The 18,168-nt window shown below is 34.4% G+C and overlaps 1 long non-coding RNA gene across 1 annotated transcript in view; it reads left to right on the top strand.

Annotated features, from left to right (window-relative positions):
• The window catches only part of LOC103677539, a 129,025-nt gene that overhangs the window by 53,118 nt on the left and 57,739 nt on the right, over positions 1-18,168 (top strand). Inside the window, exon 2 of the long non-coding RNA XR_005832886.1 lies at positions 139-314. This is a non-coding gene — a long non-coding RNA (uncharacterized LOC103677539). The remainder of the gene's footprint in view (positions 1-138; positions 315-18,168) is intronic.

Below are 18,168 nucleotides of genomic sequence, written 5' to 3'. Positions count from 1 at the left end.
GCCAAATATGCTGCTAAATATCTCGAGATGCAGATCCCCAACCCTGAACAAAATGTTTGATCTAAAATGTCGATAGTGCTTTGGCTAGGAAACTTCAGAGCCCACTAAGACACAGTCATAGTATTTTGCATCTTACAGCATTTTGTGATAGAAGAAAGAACATGGTCTATTGAGAGAGTAACCATCAGTGCCTCTGAAGATACACTGCCTGACTACAACTTGTCACACTTTGGAGAAATGACATAATGTTATAAGCTTTATTTTCCGTCCCGATAAAACAGGATCCCAGAGCTGCACCTCTCTCGTAGTTTGAGGTAAGAATGTTCTACCTGAAATGGGTTGTAAGTATTGATTGTGGTGAAGCTGCATTAACCTGGAATTTATACTGAACTGCAAATCTACATGGACATCTCATGGTCTTGATTCTTATCATAAATCTTCAGAATATTTTATTTAAATAAGTCTTTCTTACCATGATCTAATTAAATATGCTTCAAACTCTTACTCATTTAAAATATTCAATTATTACATTTTCAGTTTGGGATGCATGGAAATAGAATCCACCTGCAGTTACATGGTAGCTATTCAAAAATAGATTGAACGTTTGCCTCAGGCTAGAAATGCCATGCAACAGTGGTTTTGGATCAACATCCTGCATATAACTTTGAGTACTGTCTCTTTAATAAGATGTTCTTCGGAAATGGCAAGGAAGCAGTAACAGGAGATCTAAATGAGAGTACTGACAGTGACATGTCAAGAACATTTGGTCCTTAAAGAAAGGAAGGCACAAGTATTCTGGGCGTCTCTGGAAGCCAGTGAGATGAGCAGTGGGCACACTGGGACCCATTATGTCCAAGAAAATCAGAGTGGAGAGCAATTTCTGTAGGCAATTTGTGGGTAAGGTTATCGAGTCCAGGAATAGCATTGAAAAAAGAACTATCAGTGCCAATTTGAGAAGAGGCGTAATTAACCATACAAGTAGAGTTGAACTGATGTACTAAGAAATACTTTTATAATGTGGAAAGTCAGAAAAATAAGCAAAATATGGGATTATGAATATTGTCTGCTTATTAAGATATTTCTAATTATTTTTGACAAGTTTCCTTGACAATGCATTTGGCATTGCATGTAAATCAAGGTTAACATTGAATCCTCTCAATTCATATCTTAAACAATTAGTTGTCTTCACAGCATTACTGATATGGAATAAGAATGTTGTTTGATTCAATATTGATTAATAAAATGTGTTTTTAACCTCTTTTAAGATTCAGCTACATGCTATATATGCTGTACATAGGTTCCTTTTCCTTCTTCTTCCTTTTTTAATCTGTAGTAGAGTCTGTTGGTCAGGTTTTGATTCTGGGCTCTTCAATTTCTTTGACTAGAGACATTGAAGAAGTCACTGTAAGTGACCTGGAGTAATTTTGCCAGAGATTCAATTGTCTTATACATAAAAAGTAGATAATCTAATCTGTCTTTAACCTCACAGGAGGGTAAGTACTGAATTAAAATATTTGGAAGAACTTTCTAAATATAAAATATATATGACCATTAGATGGTCATAAAACTTGTGCATATAATAATGCCATTGTCACTATTAGCACTAATAGTGAAGGCTCAACTTCAGACAAGCACCTCATAAAGATAATCATATCAAGTTCATATAGGAAAAAGCAGTTGTTTTACTTACTATCACCTCTCTTTAAAGAAGAAATAATTACATTTATAGTGTTCAAGTAAAATGTCCAAGGTCACAAAATTAATCTAACGGATTCTAAACACGATCTGCCAATCTCCATATCTGTGATCTCTAATTCCATAATATGATAATTAAATTGAATATTATATCTATAAATATGTACAATAAATATTTTGTTGAATATCCGTAGATTGCAGAGATCAGCAGTTTTCAGCTTCCAATTATAATATCCAAGTACAACACTGTGGCAGTCATTATTGCTATTTGCCAAGTATCCCTAATTTTCCTTCTGGGCACATAATAAAATTGCAGTTCCTGGCCTCTTAGCGGTTGAATGGAATCATGTCCAAGTAGTTGTGAAAAACAGTCATTTCCAGGCTACGGTATTTACGTGCCATTGTAAGCTACTCTCTTCAGACAAGACTGACAACATTCAAGATGATAGTTTCTTCATCAGCTCATGTTTCATAGGGACTGCAATGGAACAGAAACCTCTCTAAACCTCATAAGGAGTTTAGCATGAGTTAGAAAAAGAGCTTATTAGGGGCGACTGAGTGGCTCAGTCGTTAGGCGTCTGCCTTTGGCTCAGGGTGTGATCCCTGCGTTCTGGGATCGAGCCCCGCATCAGGCTCCTCTGCTGGGAGCGGCTTCTTCCTCTCCCACTCCCCCTGCTTGTGTTCCCTCTCTCGCTGGCCTTTTCTCTCTCTCTCTCTCTCTGTTAAATAAATAAAATCTTTAAAAAAAAAAAAAAAGGAAAAGAGCTTATTATAAGCCACTAATATTTTTGAGGGTTTTTCTCCTGTAGCCTATTTTGATGTTAGAAACACACTCCATTTACATATCCAATTCCATACAACATTTAAAAGTACTAGCTATAATTCTACCACTTCCTTTCGCATTCAAAAACAAATATTGAATCCGTGGGAGGAAGAGGAACGTTCCAACAGAGGAAATCCAGACCCTAATCTCATTTTTTTAGAAATAGATTATTCAAAATTATTCTTCTTTAATAATACCAACATATTGTGATAAACTTCAAAACTGATTAGGATAAACCAAGATATTGCAGTTGAGAAAAGTTGATATAAGTAATATAGTTCTACGTAGAACTGGTTCTTTTGCTTTGGTTTTCAGCAACTTTTGTGTAAACATAACACATATATTGTCATTATAAAAGAATCAAGCTATACATAATAATTCAAAACAAAAAATGAAATTCCTCCTTCATTCCTTTTCCAGTCATCTTCTTCCTTCCAGTCCTCTTACTGTGTATTTATATATATATAAATATATTAAATATATATATATATTACAGATGCTTACAATTATTTTTCTTTATATAAATGCTGTGATTCTACCTGTGCTGCTGTTCTTGGACTTTCTTTTATCTCTTAAAAATATGCCTGAGAATTGTTACATGTTATTATTTATAGGTCTCTATCATTCTGCTAAACCTTGTGATAGTTTTCCATAGATTGGATGTACCATATTTTATTCAACCACTGTCATATTGATGAGATTTAAGAAGCTTTTACTCTTAGCATTATAAACAAAGCAATGCTGGGTTGCATATCCTCTAAATAAATCTTTGTCTGGTTTTATTCTGAGTTACTTTAACCTCATGAACCTCATGAGTTTTCAGGTTTCTGTTATGCCTTATCCTCTGAAACTTTTTTTTAATATAACATAGAATTTATATCTGAGTCACTTGGAGATTTGCCATATGCCCTTAGACACTCTGGACCTCTTGAGGTTTTTTTTTTTTTAAACTAGGTTGATTATTTTTAATTTCTTTTATCGTTATTGAATTATTCACATTTTCTTCTCCCTAGTTGAAACAAACTTAGTAAAATATTTTTTTTAAGTGGGTTGCCCATTTGTCTAGATTCTTAAGGTTGCCCTAAAGTTGTACATCCGATTCTGTTATAATTTATTTAACTTCCTCTCTATCAGTAGTATATTCTTATTATAATTTTTCATATTCTTTCTTATCTTTTCTTTTTTTAATATTTGAATATAGTTCGTGCACAGAACCTTGGGTTTTTATTGATGTTGGAATTCAACTGCTTTTAATTTATTTTGAACTTTGAACTGCGGTTGGATGCATTTAACTGAGAATGTTAAACACTTCTGACATCTGTGTTTTTGTAAGTGTTCTTCATACATAAATGAAAACTTTGCTCTCAGAGTAGCTTGGAATCACATTTTTTTTTTTAACCTTCACAATTCTTTAGCTACTGCAACATTAACTTTTTGGTGTTCAGTTTATCAGAAAAAAAGTGTGCTGATATTATTTTTGTCCCTGTGTTGGGTCTTATTTATTTCTCCATAAATTACATGTATTTTTATCTCTTCATTTAAAGTGATGAATTGAGAGGATTTAATTACTTTTACCTGAAAGAGTTAATTCTTTTAATTTGCAAATTCGGGATGTCTTCCAGCTTAGATACATTTTAATAGATTTTGATCTGGGTAATTTTCTCTGCTTCAATGTCCTAATTTCAACTACAGAAGGATCTTATTTTTCTGGTTTAGATTTTGCAACTTTTATCATCCATATATTTCTTACATTTACTAATCCATTTTAATTACTTCTTCTTGTGTTTTGTTTTCTTTCCTTTCTGGGACAGTAACTCAAGTTAAACCATCATAACAAGTATTTGATTTTCTCTTTTACTGGTTCTACTCTTCACTAATGAAAACACCAATTTCCTTTCTATTTATTCACTTAAGTTTCTTTGTACTTTATACTTTTCTGATTCAATTTCTTTTCATTTTTGTCTGTCTCTCTGTTTTTCTAGTATTCATTCTTGGAACTCAACTTTCTTATTCCTATAGAGACTGTCAAATATTCTTGCTAATCTCTTATTCCATTTTCTATAGCGAATAAATTCCTTAGATCTATCTGAGACTTTAGCATAGTGTTCATTGTATACAAGGACAACCAACCACCTTTCTTACCGTTACACAAAACATTAGAATCTATTATAATATGGCATTATAATGTCAAAAGACTTTCAAAGGGATTATGCAATCTAGTTTTTACTCTAAGTATTTTTATGAAATAGCTCCCGTTTTATCAAGAACTATAAAAGCATTTATGGATAATTATATTTAATATTAATAATAGTGGAAATATATTTTTTCATAATTTATAGACAGGCAACTATGGCTCAGAAAATTAAATGACTTGCTCAAGATCTCTTAGCCAGTATAATGAAAAAGTTCAGATTCATAAAACATAACCTTGTCTTTATTTTTTCTTTATATCTCATGAAGTTATTCAGTAAAAGTAATTTTATAGATTATTTTGAGCAAAAATGGGTGAATACAAAGTTAAATATTTTCTTTGCCATTTCAGGACAATAGTATTTGCATTTATATAACCATTCAACTTAGAATTTTATTTCTAATGTCTAAAAAGTTGGTCATTATTACTTTTATTATTATTTTTAGTGTTATATACTTGAATGTAAATATCAGGGGTAAATATTTTTCTTTGACCAGAATTCATGGAACTGAAAAAAAAATATTACCAAGGAATAAGGTTTTAATATTTTTAAAAACAATACTTCAATATTAATAGTGACTTAAAAATTTTAAATAAATGCTTAAAGGAAAAAGCAATGTAAAATAGTATAAATTAAAACCATGAAAAGACAATTTTGTATGAAGAAAATTGTGGTCATAATCAAAGCTGACCAATTGCTTTATTTTTAGAATGTTTTAAAGATTAATGCTCAAAATTATAAAGTGAGTTAAGTATTAAGTATAATTCTAATATTGTAGTAAACCAAAACAACATACAAAACAAGTGGCCTTTAGATATTTTAGTGCATACTTTCTGGGTTTTATTTTATTTTTTTTATTTTTCTCATCTCCAAAATAATAATTCTTACTTCATAATGTATTGTGACCATTAAGTTAGTGCTTACTGGGTTTATAATATTATGAATTTCAGTAGGACTACTAGAATGCATATTTAAAAATTAATTATTATCAGTCAATAGCATAAAAAAGCTGTTAAATATAGGCAAGACCATGGTATGCTAAAATATCAACAGGGCTAAGTGTGGTGATGTGTTTATTTTTCATGTTTCTATTTAAAAGTGAATCAGATAATGAATAAGAATAAACTGTTGGCTTTTAGAATATTAGATTGATAGATTTTTCTTATTCTTACATATAATGCAAACAGGAGCAAATTATACCTTTAAGTTATTATACATTAAAATACTTGTACCTTAACGTAATAAGAATAACAAAAATCATTTATATATACATTATACTTATTGATTGATTATATAAATAAAACTATCTGAAGGTCATGGTGAGAGGCAAAATAAATATAATTATAACCTTTACAACAATTAGTTATTAAGGATTTCAAGATATATTGGTGAAATATGTTGACAATTTGTTATGATATGGAAACACCGTTAAATGGCAGAACAGATGCTTTAGATGACTTTTTCCTTGAATGACATATGACACTGTCAGGAAAAAAGGTGAAATTTGCCTCCAGAACTGAGGGGGAAAACATTTTGCATGGAGTGAAAAAGATAAAATCATTTAAATGTATAACTGGTCAAGGTTAAATCTGAAAGCCAATTCTCCAAAGAGCTAAACTTAGGTCAATCTAATTTTTTATGTATAAAGGTGATGAAAAAATTATACGATATCTTCAAATGACTTTAAGCCATTACAAAATCAAAACATTCCTCTACCCTCCCCAAGTAGTGGATGCCCTGGAGATATATTGCAAAGCCATTGCTGAAGTGGGCCATCTTGGAATGCAGAACACAATTCTCCAGAATGGTTTCTATCTGGAAGAATACTAAATGATACCTTAATAGGCTGGGAAGTAATTAAAATCTATCCATGTTCATAGAAGCTATTCTACTGCATATGCCTTGCCTGCAACAGTTAGAGAATTTAAAATTTCTTGATTTCGAGATATTGTTTGACCACCACTACTTGCTCTAGTGTGTTTGATAATACGTTGCAACTCTGTTAGGTCAGTGTTTTTCAAGAGGTCATGAAACTTATTCCTTGGTTTAAAATAAGCATATCACCTAAAGAATTCTAGGCAGAACAAAATCTATCTGTTGGTTTGCAAGTTCCTTAGGAGCCTCCCAGGTATAATTTGCAATCAGCCCTTGTAGGTGGAGGATAGAAAGAGACAAGAAGGAGATTGGTAAGTGGCAGATTTAATAAGGAACAAAACTTACATACGAGGTTTGCTATGGCGGCCATAAGATGAGTAGGTCTCCTACTCACCCACTTAATTTTAAAAGTTTATATTGTGGCCTTAACTGGGTTCAGTCATGTATACTGTCTGGATAGTTTCAAGGTCTCAAGTGATGCAATACCACATCATTATCTTAAGGCTATGTCCTTGGAGCAGGCTCTGGGAGCAGGGAAGGCAAGCAGAATGCATTTTCACTGATGGGGAGGTAAGGACCCCCAACTGCTGGGGTCCAGCTTATGGGTCAACCTATGGTCACAACTGTCTTGATGACCTCCCCAACACTATCTTATTTTACTAACTTTCAGGTTTTATTATGAGAGGGGAAGCCAATCAAATATTTTGAACACAGCATATACTTTAGTGAGTGTATCTGTTATCTATGGCTGCCTAATAAATCATGCCTAAACTCAGTAACTTAAATTGACAGTGACTATTTTTTATGATTCTGTGAGCTGACTGAGCTCAGGTTGGCTGATTTTCTGCTCCACATTGTATAGGATGAGATTACTTTGATTGAATCAGCTGGATTCCCAGCTGAGGCTGGAATGTCCACCTTGCTCCATGTGGCCTCTTAACAGTTTAGTCCTGGTGTGGACTTTCTCACTGCATGATGCCTAGCCTTCAAGATGGAGGGGTAGAAGCTTACAGTTCTCTTAAAGCTTGAACTCAGCTATTCCAAAACATCACTTTAGTTTCATTTTCTTGAACATAAGGCTGGCTCAGACTCTGCCACTTGATCTAAGTGGTGACATGCGTGTACGGAATTGGAAGGAATTACAGGTTACCCTGTTACAAGACTTCCTAGTGCTGAGCAGGTGCAAAAACAAAGAAGGAAGTTGCTGTCTTGGGCTTAGTTATTTTCAAATTATTTTTCTTTGGAGGCCTGACATGAAACATGAGGAAAATCTTAATTACATGAGTAATTAAGATTACTTTTAACCCTACTAATTATTCTGATTTTAAAATAATACCATCTAATGGAAAAATCTAATTAAAAAATGAAAAAGTATAAAGAAGAAATTTATCTGTAGTTCCATCATCTAATGGTAATCACTGTTAATTAGCATTTTATTAAATGCCACTCTAGAAATGGTAGTTACACTTTTTTCAATTATAGAATTATAATATGATTAAAATTAAATATAAAGATATAGAATATAATTAGATATTTTCTACTTTGCTGTCTCTAATTGTAATCATATTTAAGAATTTCACCTTGTTACATAAGCAACCATAGAAAAGAAATAAAAGTACAGCATTCATCTACTATGTATGATGAGGAAATTATCACCTTCTTAGAAACTTTAGAGTAATTTCATGCTTTTTCCCTTAAAAGGCTTATCAGCTGGACCATGATTGTATATTTTAACTTTTAAAAATCTAATTATTATTATTTTTGAGAGAGAGAGAGAGTGTATGTGCTTGGGAGGTCAGAGGGTGAGGGACAGAATCCCAAGCAGGCTCCAGGCCCAGCATGGAAACCAAAGTGGGCTCGATCTCACAACTCTGACATCATGACCTAAGAGGAAATCAAGAGTCCAATGGCTCAAACGACTGAACCACCCAGGCACCCCCTAAAATTATTTTTAGATATGCACGTTCAAATATTGTCATTCTTTTAATTTTAATTTTTCAAGTTTGCTTATAGGTTGCTTCTAAAAATTGAAAATCAATAGTGGGATTTATGATATTTTTGCAGAAACGAGTCAATTGTTTGGACCAATAGGAAGCAAATTCAATGTTAGTCACTATTTCTATGTAGGGTGAAAAATGATCCAAATCACAAAGTTGAATGGATTTTCTTTTCGTAGTCAACAAAACATTACCACGTTTTAGTTTTCTTTATTACTTGAAAACTTTTTCTTTTTTATATTTTTGTTATCTTTCTCACATTTTTCTAAATGCTTTTTTTCTTTTTGTGCATAGGAAAGGTATAGGTCTTCATCATACCATTATCTTCCAGGTTCAAAGTTGTAGCATATGTAAAATGGAATACACTTACTTCTTGAATAAATTTTTCATAGAATACACTTAAGTTCTTTGTTCAACTTGAACCTTTGTTGTTGCTCTCATTATTTTTACCTGATGTCCAGCTGTCACTCTGGAATTTCTATTCAGCATATAGAGCAGGTATATGATGTGTTGGACTGCTTATCTTATTTTGGTTTTGTGTGGTCCTTTTCCATTGTGCCAGAGTATGTCCTCAAATGATACTTTTTTTTTTCTTCGCCAGAAAGAGTTGGTAAGATGTAAGTGTTCTGATCTCTTATGGTTTTTTATTTTAGTGTTACAGCTTTTTATTAGATTGGCAAGGTAAAGAAAGTATATGTTCAAAACATTTTTGTCTCAAATTTGAAAATTTTTCATCACCATAGTGAATAATAAATTCACTATTATTGATTAGATGGCTGATTCTAATCTGATAATTTTTCCACCCAGGCTCTGTATAAGCCATTGGATCTCCATAAAGTTAGGATACCCTTTATTGTGTATATGTGTGAAACAAGTAACTAGTCTCTAGGCATCTATAGTCTAAGGAGGATTGTCAGGTTATGGATCTGGATCTATTTTGAGAGTAGATCAAAGAATATTTGCTGACAAACTGGATGTGGAGTACAAGAGAAAACATCAGTTTTAACCTTATGCTTTTTGGCCTGAGCAGTTAGAAGAATCTATTTGCCCTTTATTCAGATATATATATTCTTTAAAGATTACATTAAGAGAAAAGAGGGAGCTATTCATTCATAGTCATTCATTTAGCAGTTATTTGTTGAGCATCTGCTGTTGGCTAAGCATTTTTTTTCTAGGCTCAATTTTGTCAATATTGTGTTGTCTCTTAGACATCCAAGTACAGTTGATGTAAAAGGCCTTGTTTTAAAATATAAATTTGTAAACCATCATCATTCACATGTATTAAAATCTGGCTGAATGTGATCCACTAAAGACTAAATATAACTAGAGAAGAGGCCGAAGGACAGAGCCCTGAGTCACTCTGATACTTAGTGATTAGAGATATAAGAGACCAGCAAAAGAGGTTGAAAACCAGTTGCCTGAGTGGTAGAAGTCGGGCATGTGACCTGAAAACCACATATTTTTGGAAAGGTGACCAGTTATCTCAAATGCTATTGATAGGTCAAACAATATGAATTTTGAAATATGATCATTAGATTTAACAATATGGAGCTGTTGAGATATTGATAAGAATAGTTTTCATGTAGAAATGGAAGTGAGGGGTGCCTGGGTGGCTCAGTAGGTTAAGCATCCAACTCTTGGATTTGACTTAGGTCCTGATCTCATGGCTCGTGAGATTGAGTCCCGCATCAGGTATCCTGCTCAGAGGGAGTCTGCTTTGACATTCTCTCCCTCTACCCCTTCACCCAGGCTCTCTTTCTCAAATAAATAAATAAATAAATAAATAAATAAATAAATCTTTTTTAAAGAAAAAATTGGGGTACCTGGGTGGCTCAGTCAGTTAAGTGTTTGCCTTTGGCCTAGGTCATGATCCCAGGGCCCTAGGATGGAGCCCCACATTGGGCTCCTTGCTCAGCAGGGAGTCTGATTCTCCTTCTCCCTCTGCCCTTTTCCCCACTCATGGCCACTCACACGCTCTCTCTCGTGTTCTCTTTCTCAAATAAATAAATAAATAAGTCTTTAAAAAACAAATTAATTAAAAATTTAAAAAATTTTTAAAAAGGAAATAAAGAAGTTCCTTAGAGAAACAAAAACAAATAATGTAAGATGAGAAATGAGATACCATATATAGATAACCATTTCAATAAAAATCTTTCAAGGAAGGAAAGTTATACTAGAAGGCATATCCTTCAACTCAACAATTTTGTCTGATCATTTTATTATAATTCAGACAGGTATATCTGTATAAGAGAGAGAAACACATTTCTCAGTAACTGAGCTTATAGTATCTGAGGAGAACAAAGCAAAAATTAGTATTTAAGTCTTTAATGATGAAGCTTATATCAACCCCAAGAAAAGGATCTGAAAAAAGTTAATGGTTCAAAGTAAACTCCATCCACTTGAGAATTATTCTGCTCTGAACTTCAGCAAGCTAATTTTAATCATAGGTCAATGATATGTTAGTACTATAAATTCATTTCTTGACAATGGAGGAAGAGTTCAAGACAAAATATTAGCCTATAATATGGCTGTATCATAAACATGTGGTGAAATTATGACATAGTGTAATATACACTATGGCATAATGTTTAAAAAGGCATTTTTCTGGGGCACCTGGGTGGCGTGATCCCGGTGTTCCGGGATCGAGTCCCACATCAGGCTCCTCTGCTGGGAGTCTGCTTCTTCCTCTCCCACTCCCCTGCTGTGTTCCCTCTCTCGCTGGCTGTCTCTCTGTCACATAAATAAAATCTTTAAAAAAATAAAAATAAAAATAAATAAATAAAAAGGCATTTTTCTAATGGTTGTACAAGCCCATTTCAGATCATCTGAGGGAATATGGCAATATGGGATAAGATAGTGATTAGAGGGATGTGGTCTTGAAAAGGGCTTCCGCTCTCATGGCAGTTTATTAGATTTCCATTTAAATCGTGGTTAAAGAAATATTTTCATGGATAAACAAAGTTTAAAATAATTTGAAGTAGTGAAGAAACAAGTATTGCATTTAAGCTATAGAGAGTCACACAATGTAGGTTTAAAAATTGCAGAGGAACCATCTAGAACAAAGGCACTATGGTGGGAACAATCTTCTTCCTATATGGCTAGAGCACAGTGAGCATGGGGTTGGGGATTATAAGATGAGGGTTGTGAGATAATGAAGGGCCAAACGATGAGAACACTGTTTACCCTAACCTTACTGGTTGGTAGGTCTAAGTTCCAAGGGGTGGATTTGAACATGGGGAATAACATGATCTGATTGACAGTTCAAAAAGAGCAGTCTGACCTCTGCACAGAATGTGGGCAATTGACATAGACACAAAGATTAGTTAGGAGGGTATTCTGTCTCTCAATGGAGAGATAGCAAAGGTTTGGATCAATGCTGTCAAGTTTCATTAAGAGTGTGGAGTGAATGCCCCTTCCATATTCAGGCAGAGCTCTCAGGAAAAATGGCAGTGCCCAGGAAAAATGATGTCAGGACAAAGGAGAAAACCCTTTAAAAAGCAGGAGGAAGTGAAAAACTGGCTACATATACTAGAAAAGTAAAGAATATGAAGAAGTGATAAAATTATAAAATAGAGACATCAGATAGGTTTTCTTTCCCCTGTGAATTCTCAAGGAAGGGGCAGAGTAGAATATTCGCTTGGACATCAGGGATACTGTGCTCTCTGGACACGAAACTATGATGGCTCCTCATTGGCATGTTTCCTCGGGGGAAACTGGAGAGGTTACACAACTCAGGGGCGAAACTTTCTTCCAACCAAAGATGATGAGCTATTGGTAGGTCATCATCGGCATTATAAAAATACAGTAAAACAAAACAATACAAAATAAACTGCAAAGTCTTCATTGTGTTTTGAATACATGAGGCGATGAGTTTTGAACACATGTCTGCTAATATCTAGCTACATGTAAAAGATTACTTTCCTTTCCCTCAACCACATTGAACACTATCCTGCCCATCCAGCCCCAACATTAGCTTTGAACAGCAACAAAAGCATTCTGATAAATGATACTCGGGAGCCCCTGGACAAAGATGAACTACAGCTAAACATCCCTTGCTCATTTGCTTCCCTAACAAACTTCCTGGAGAAACACTGTCTCCAATATGATTTTATTCATTGCTGACAGTTGAATAAATTTACCTGAGGTACTCATTTTGTTGTCCTTTCTAACCTTCTCATTAGTTCTCTATCTTGCCCTCAGGATAATAATGAGCCAAAAACTTACTTAATTGTGGCTAAGTATAAGAGAAGTATGAGCAAAAGCAGTATATTCAGAAAGAAGAAAACCCACATATTGTCATGCAAAATTGAACATAATAATAAATCTGTAAAATTTTTGTTAGTTAAAAGCCTTTTTGAGAATATTTTCTAAAACATCCATCCACTACCTTTTCTTAAAAATCTCTTGTCTTACTCAAACATTAGCATTCGGGATATATTAATAATCTATTTCTGCTTTAATTCAATAAATTCTGCTTGCTCTAGAAATAACTGAAGGTAACTAATCAATATCCCTTGATGTAGCAACTATATTTTGATAGTTTTATTTACTATATTAAAAAGCACAAATATCTCTTTTAGGTATAAAATTATTTTGTTTGTTTACAAAACTACCCTTCATATATGTTACTGTTCCTATGGAAACCTGCATACACAAATTGTACCAAAATAATTTTACAATATACTACTTTTATTTTTCTCTGTCATTCTACTTTTATTTTTATTTCTATATGTTCAGTATAGAAAATTGTTATGCCGCATGTTTGGTCTCCTAGTGATACAATTTTCCATGAGACAGTAGGAGCTTAACTTCACAGTAGAAGAGGAACAGAGCAACATATGGTCCAACACTTTCATGCTGGGAAAGGACAGCTTCACCCTGTGAGGAAAAGAATGGATGGAGAGCTTGAACTATGGTTTAGTCTAGGGTTTTCAAAGGTGAAAAGAAGAGATTCACTGAATACAAATATAGAGAAGCAACAGATTCAGTTTGAGCAAAGGAAAGCCACCATTTTAGTTGTTTGTTAGTCAGATTTTTTCCCATTGTTTTAACTAATTTCCTAGAGTAAGTCAGGACTTTTAGAAGCGCATCAATTTCTCCCATACACTGTCATTATATCTGAAACTATTTGAAAATGCTTTACTAATTATGCTGAGATTTTTTGTGGTTGGTATTCCTCTTGGGAAATAATGTAGGTACTGGGTAATAACCTGAACAGCAATTAGTATATTTAATTAAAATATTAAAAATATCTCAGGGGTGCCTGGATGGCAGAGTCGGTTGAATGTGGGACCCTTAGTTTCCACTCAGGTCATGATCTCAGGGTCCTGAGATCAAGCCCCGAGTCAACCTCCATGCTCACTGGGGAGTCTGCTTGAGATTCTGTCTCACCCTCTCCCTCTCCCTTTGCCCCTACCCCCACTCACACACACTCTCTCTCTCTCTAAAAAAAAAAAAGAAAGAAAGAAAAAGAAACCGATCTCTTTCCATTCTTTCTATGTACTCACTTTCTCCAATCTTCAAAAAAGAAAAAGTATCTCATATCAACTTTTTTCTTATAATAGGAATAAATAATAATGTATACTATAAAATATTGTGTAACTGTTAAATACAGTTGCAAATATAGATATGCTCATTGAAAAATATGCCATTTTATAACAGGCAAGGTTTAAGTAATTAGTTAAACAAAGGTTAACTTACTCATCAAGCACATATGGAGTAGGCTCTGTACATATTTTGCATTTAATTATCATAATTAATCCCACGAGTAATCCCAAAGTTTCATATTAATCGTACTCACTTTTTTGTAAGAAAACTGTGGCTAAATGAAGCTAAATGTCTTATTCCAAGTCAAAGAGCAACTAAGTGGTGGAGATAGTTTAGAACTATCTGAACCCAAAGTTCATTGATTTCTTTTTTTATGACACTGCTTAGTGAGTCACTGTGATACCTAATAGAAAGCCCCATTACATTGTTTTGAATGTGATAGCTCTAAAATAATTTACATTTTTTATAATGTGTATATGTATATACACACATATATGAATTGGGGCTGTGGATATATATTTATGTATATATATCACTTTATAAACTATATGTTTCTAACAAGGATATTAGGAATTACTCTTATTGTAATTTTTATTTTGTAGCATGTGATGATTATAATGATGAAAATTCTTTGGTGAACAAAATGTTCTAATTGTACTATATTCTTCATCTTGATTGTATCTGACTTCACATAATAAGTAATAGGAAATAAGGCAACAGTATGATGATAATTGTGTATAGAATTATATATTAGAATATTTAAATCGATTATATAATTAGTGGCAATTTATTTATATAAACAAATCATAATCAATATCTTCACAGAGAAATCTATTAACAGTCCTAACATGTGACCTCTGTTCAAGGAAAAGAATTTGGTCTTGGTCATTGTTTTCTAATCCTTTTTTCTCTTGACACATTGTAAAATAAAGTGAGCATAATTAATTAATTGGCCCTAGAAACCATTTGTAAGTAAAAAAGTTTGTATCTGGATAATTAATTTGACAGTGAAGCCTATTTTCCTTAGAGTGAGAATAATTTCCTCCTTTACATTCACAAGTGATTTGACAAAGACCGGCAGACGAACAACGGGATAGACCAGAAAATTATCCCATTTTTCTCTGCCTCATATGCAAACACTCGAGAAGCCTATTTAAAACCTCCACCTAGAGACAGAAACGGTGTCAATTGAAATGAATGGGAACATGGAGATCTTTACTTCAAAAAGATGAAGAATCTGTCACAGGTAATTCTGATAGTTCACGTTGGTAGAGAGTTGCTTCAATGCAATACATTTCCACACGGTAGGAAAAGAGGGACATGAAGACTGCATTAAAGAATCACGAAGCAACTGCAAAGGCCGGGTGTGCAATGTCACTATTTAGCTTCTCCCCTGGCCTTTAACAGGGTTCTAAGGAAGGCTTGTCATTCTTGAAGAGTAGCAGACAGACAGAACTTGTAGCCCAGAAGCCTAGTCGGCAGCAGGTTGATCCACAGAGCTGTGCCCTGATGGGACACTGATGAGAGCTGGCAGGAGAAAGCAGCAGGCGGTGTCGATAAGCAGATTAGAACAGCCTGGCATGGAACAATTACCAAAGATGTGTTAATCACTCCCTCTTCGTTCTCCCTCAGAGTCCTGTGCAGTCCACAGAAATTAATACACCAGTATTAGGAGACATAATCTGGTTTCGGAAATACCTAATTTACAACTAGCCTGTGGGAGAATTTGCTTTACCACTTCACTCAATTCTCCACCTTTTGTTAGGAGGTATTAATATTATCGCTGACCCAGTGGAAGAAACTGCAGCTAAAGGAGGTGCCATGTTCAATTAATAAACAAAATTGAATCTCTATTGTCTGCCTTATTAAAGATCATCTGAGCAATACTGTTTTATCCCAAAATGAAAACTTTCCTTCTACCTCAGGCCACAGTTGTTTTTTTTTTTTTTTCCTAATAAGATAAATATCCAGATCTATGTCTAAAGAGTCACGGTGTATCAAATAGCTCTCCTTTCTCTGACCGTGTCCCCAGAAGGATCTAATTCCCTTAGGTGATTACTCCATAATTACCGATTGCTACAACTTTTTTTTTTAAATATTGTATTTATTTATTTGAGAGAGAGAACGAGCAGTGGGGAGGGGGAGAGGGTGGGGGAGAGAGAAAGAAAAAGAGAGAGGGAGAGAGAGAGAGAGAGAAGCAGTAATTGCTACCACTTTTTGAGAAATTTCTCTTCCCTGTAAAATAACAGCTAATATTTGGAGTTTGTTACATGTTGTTTTAAATTGTATTTTAACTCATGTCATCTCCACAAGGACCTTATTACTTCCGGATTACAGATGAGAAAACTGAGGGCCAGGGTAGCATGCCTAAAATCACATCGAGAGTAAATGAAGGACTCGGACTCAAAGTCAGGCCATTTAGAATCTGAAGTCCGTTATCGTAATCACCGTATCATGCTAACTGTATGTTTGTCTTTGAGAGTTTGGACAGATTTTGCCAGTGCTGAAAGCCTCTTCATTATTCACCTCATGCTTGCCCTGCCCATGCTAATGTATGTTAAATTGATTCCAAAGAGATAACTGATTTCATAATCCTCTCCAAAATTTAAATTTATACCCAGGCTGTGCTTAAAAAGTTGGTCTCTTAATTAAACCTGTGTGTTAGTATGAAGCCTTGCCCGGACATCACCTCCTCAATGTGGCCCCAGCACCTCCCACCTCTGGCAATCCGGCAGTCCCCTTTACTCGCTCTGTTTATTCCCGAGAGCTGCCTTAACAAATTACCACAGATGTGGTGGCTTAAAAACAACAGAAATTTAAATTATCAGAGGAGTGAAGGCTACAAATTTGGAAAAAAAGGGTTTGTAGGGTATGCTCCCTCTGGAGCTTGCAGGAAATACCCTTCTTTGGCTCTTAGTTTATAGGGACTCCAGAGAGTCACTGGCTTGTGGCTGCAGAGCACCGATCTGTCCGTCTTCACATGGCTTTCTTCTCTGTGTATCTCTGGGTCTCGAATCTCCCTCTGCCCTTCTCCTACAAGGACACCTGTTATTGTTAGGGCCCAACCTAAGTCCAGGATGACTTTGTCCTGAGATCCTTAACTTAATTACACCAAAAAAGACTCTTTGCAAAGAAGGTCATGTTCACAGGTTCCTGGATTAGGACTGGGACATAACGTATTGGGGCCGCTATTCAACTCACTACACTCATCTTGTCTTTTCTATTATCAAATCACTTACTACTTTTTATTAAAATTCATACTTAATAGATTTATTGATTATTGTTTGTTTTTCCTTGATAGCATATAAACGACCTAAGTCAAGAATCTTTGTTTATACTGCATATAAAAAAGATAAAATCCAAGTTCCTAGAAAAAAAATGTATATTAATACATATTTAGAAAACATATTTTAGAGCTAGGATCCAAAGTACAGGCATGCTAAATCTCAATGAAAATCTATTCTTGGAGTCAAGTTTCTTCCTTCCCATAGTTTTCCACGGCTTCGACAGATCTGTATATTCCTAACAGAATGACAGAGCCTCTACTATGCATTGTTGACCCCCCTTAAGCCCTGATATCAGTATATATTTAGTCATGGAACAAGAGCTTAACAATGGTTACACAGAATATTTAAACCCTTTCTAAGGCAGAAATACCATGTTTACTGATTCTAGAAATATTATGGAGCACCTTTTATAAAGTAAATCTTGTGCTTGGGCCTAGGATAAGTCAGAAGAAGATGGGCTGATCACCAGCCTATCATATCCCCTTGAAGACACAGCAATGACATGGAGTGTTTCAAGCACTTAACAAAAAGTATTTTAACTAATGATCAGCAAAAGTTAATCCAAGGACGCTGGGTAGAGGCCTGGAAGATCTTTGGTCCCTCCTCCTGCTAGGGTTATTCTTGATTCTAACATAACCAGTACGAATTAAAAACCTGAGATCTAAGGAGTTGCACTGCTTTCATATGCACCTAAGGAGAGCTTCAGAGTTAAAACATAACTTCTTTTCCATATTCTTTCAGAAGCCATCAGC

Source organism: Ursus maritimus, unplaced genomic scaffold (assembly GCF_017311325.1).
Source record: "Ursus maritimus isolate PB19 unplaced genomic scaffold, ASM1731132v1 scaffold_10, whole genome shotgun sequence".
Taxonomy (NCBI): Eukaryota; Metazoa; Chordata; class Mammalia; order Carnivora; family Ursidae; genus Ursus; species Ursus maritimus.
This window is presented reverse-complemented; position numbering and strand designations above follow the sequence as displayed.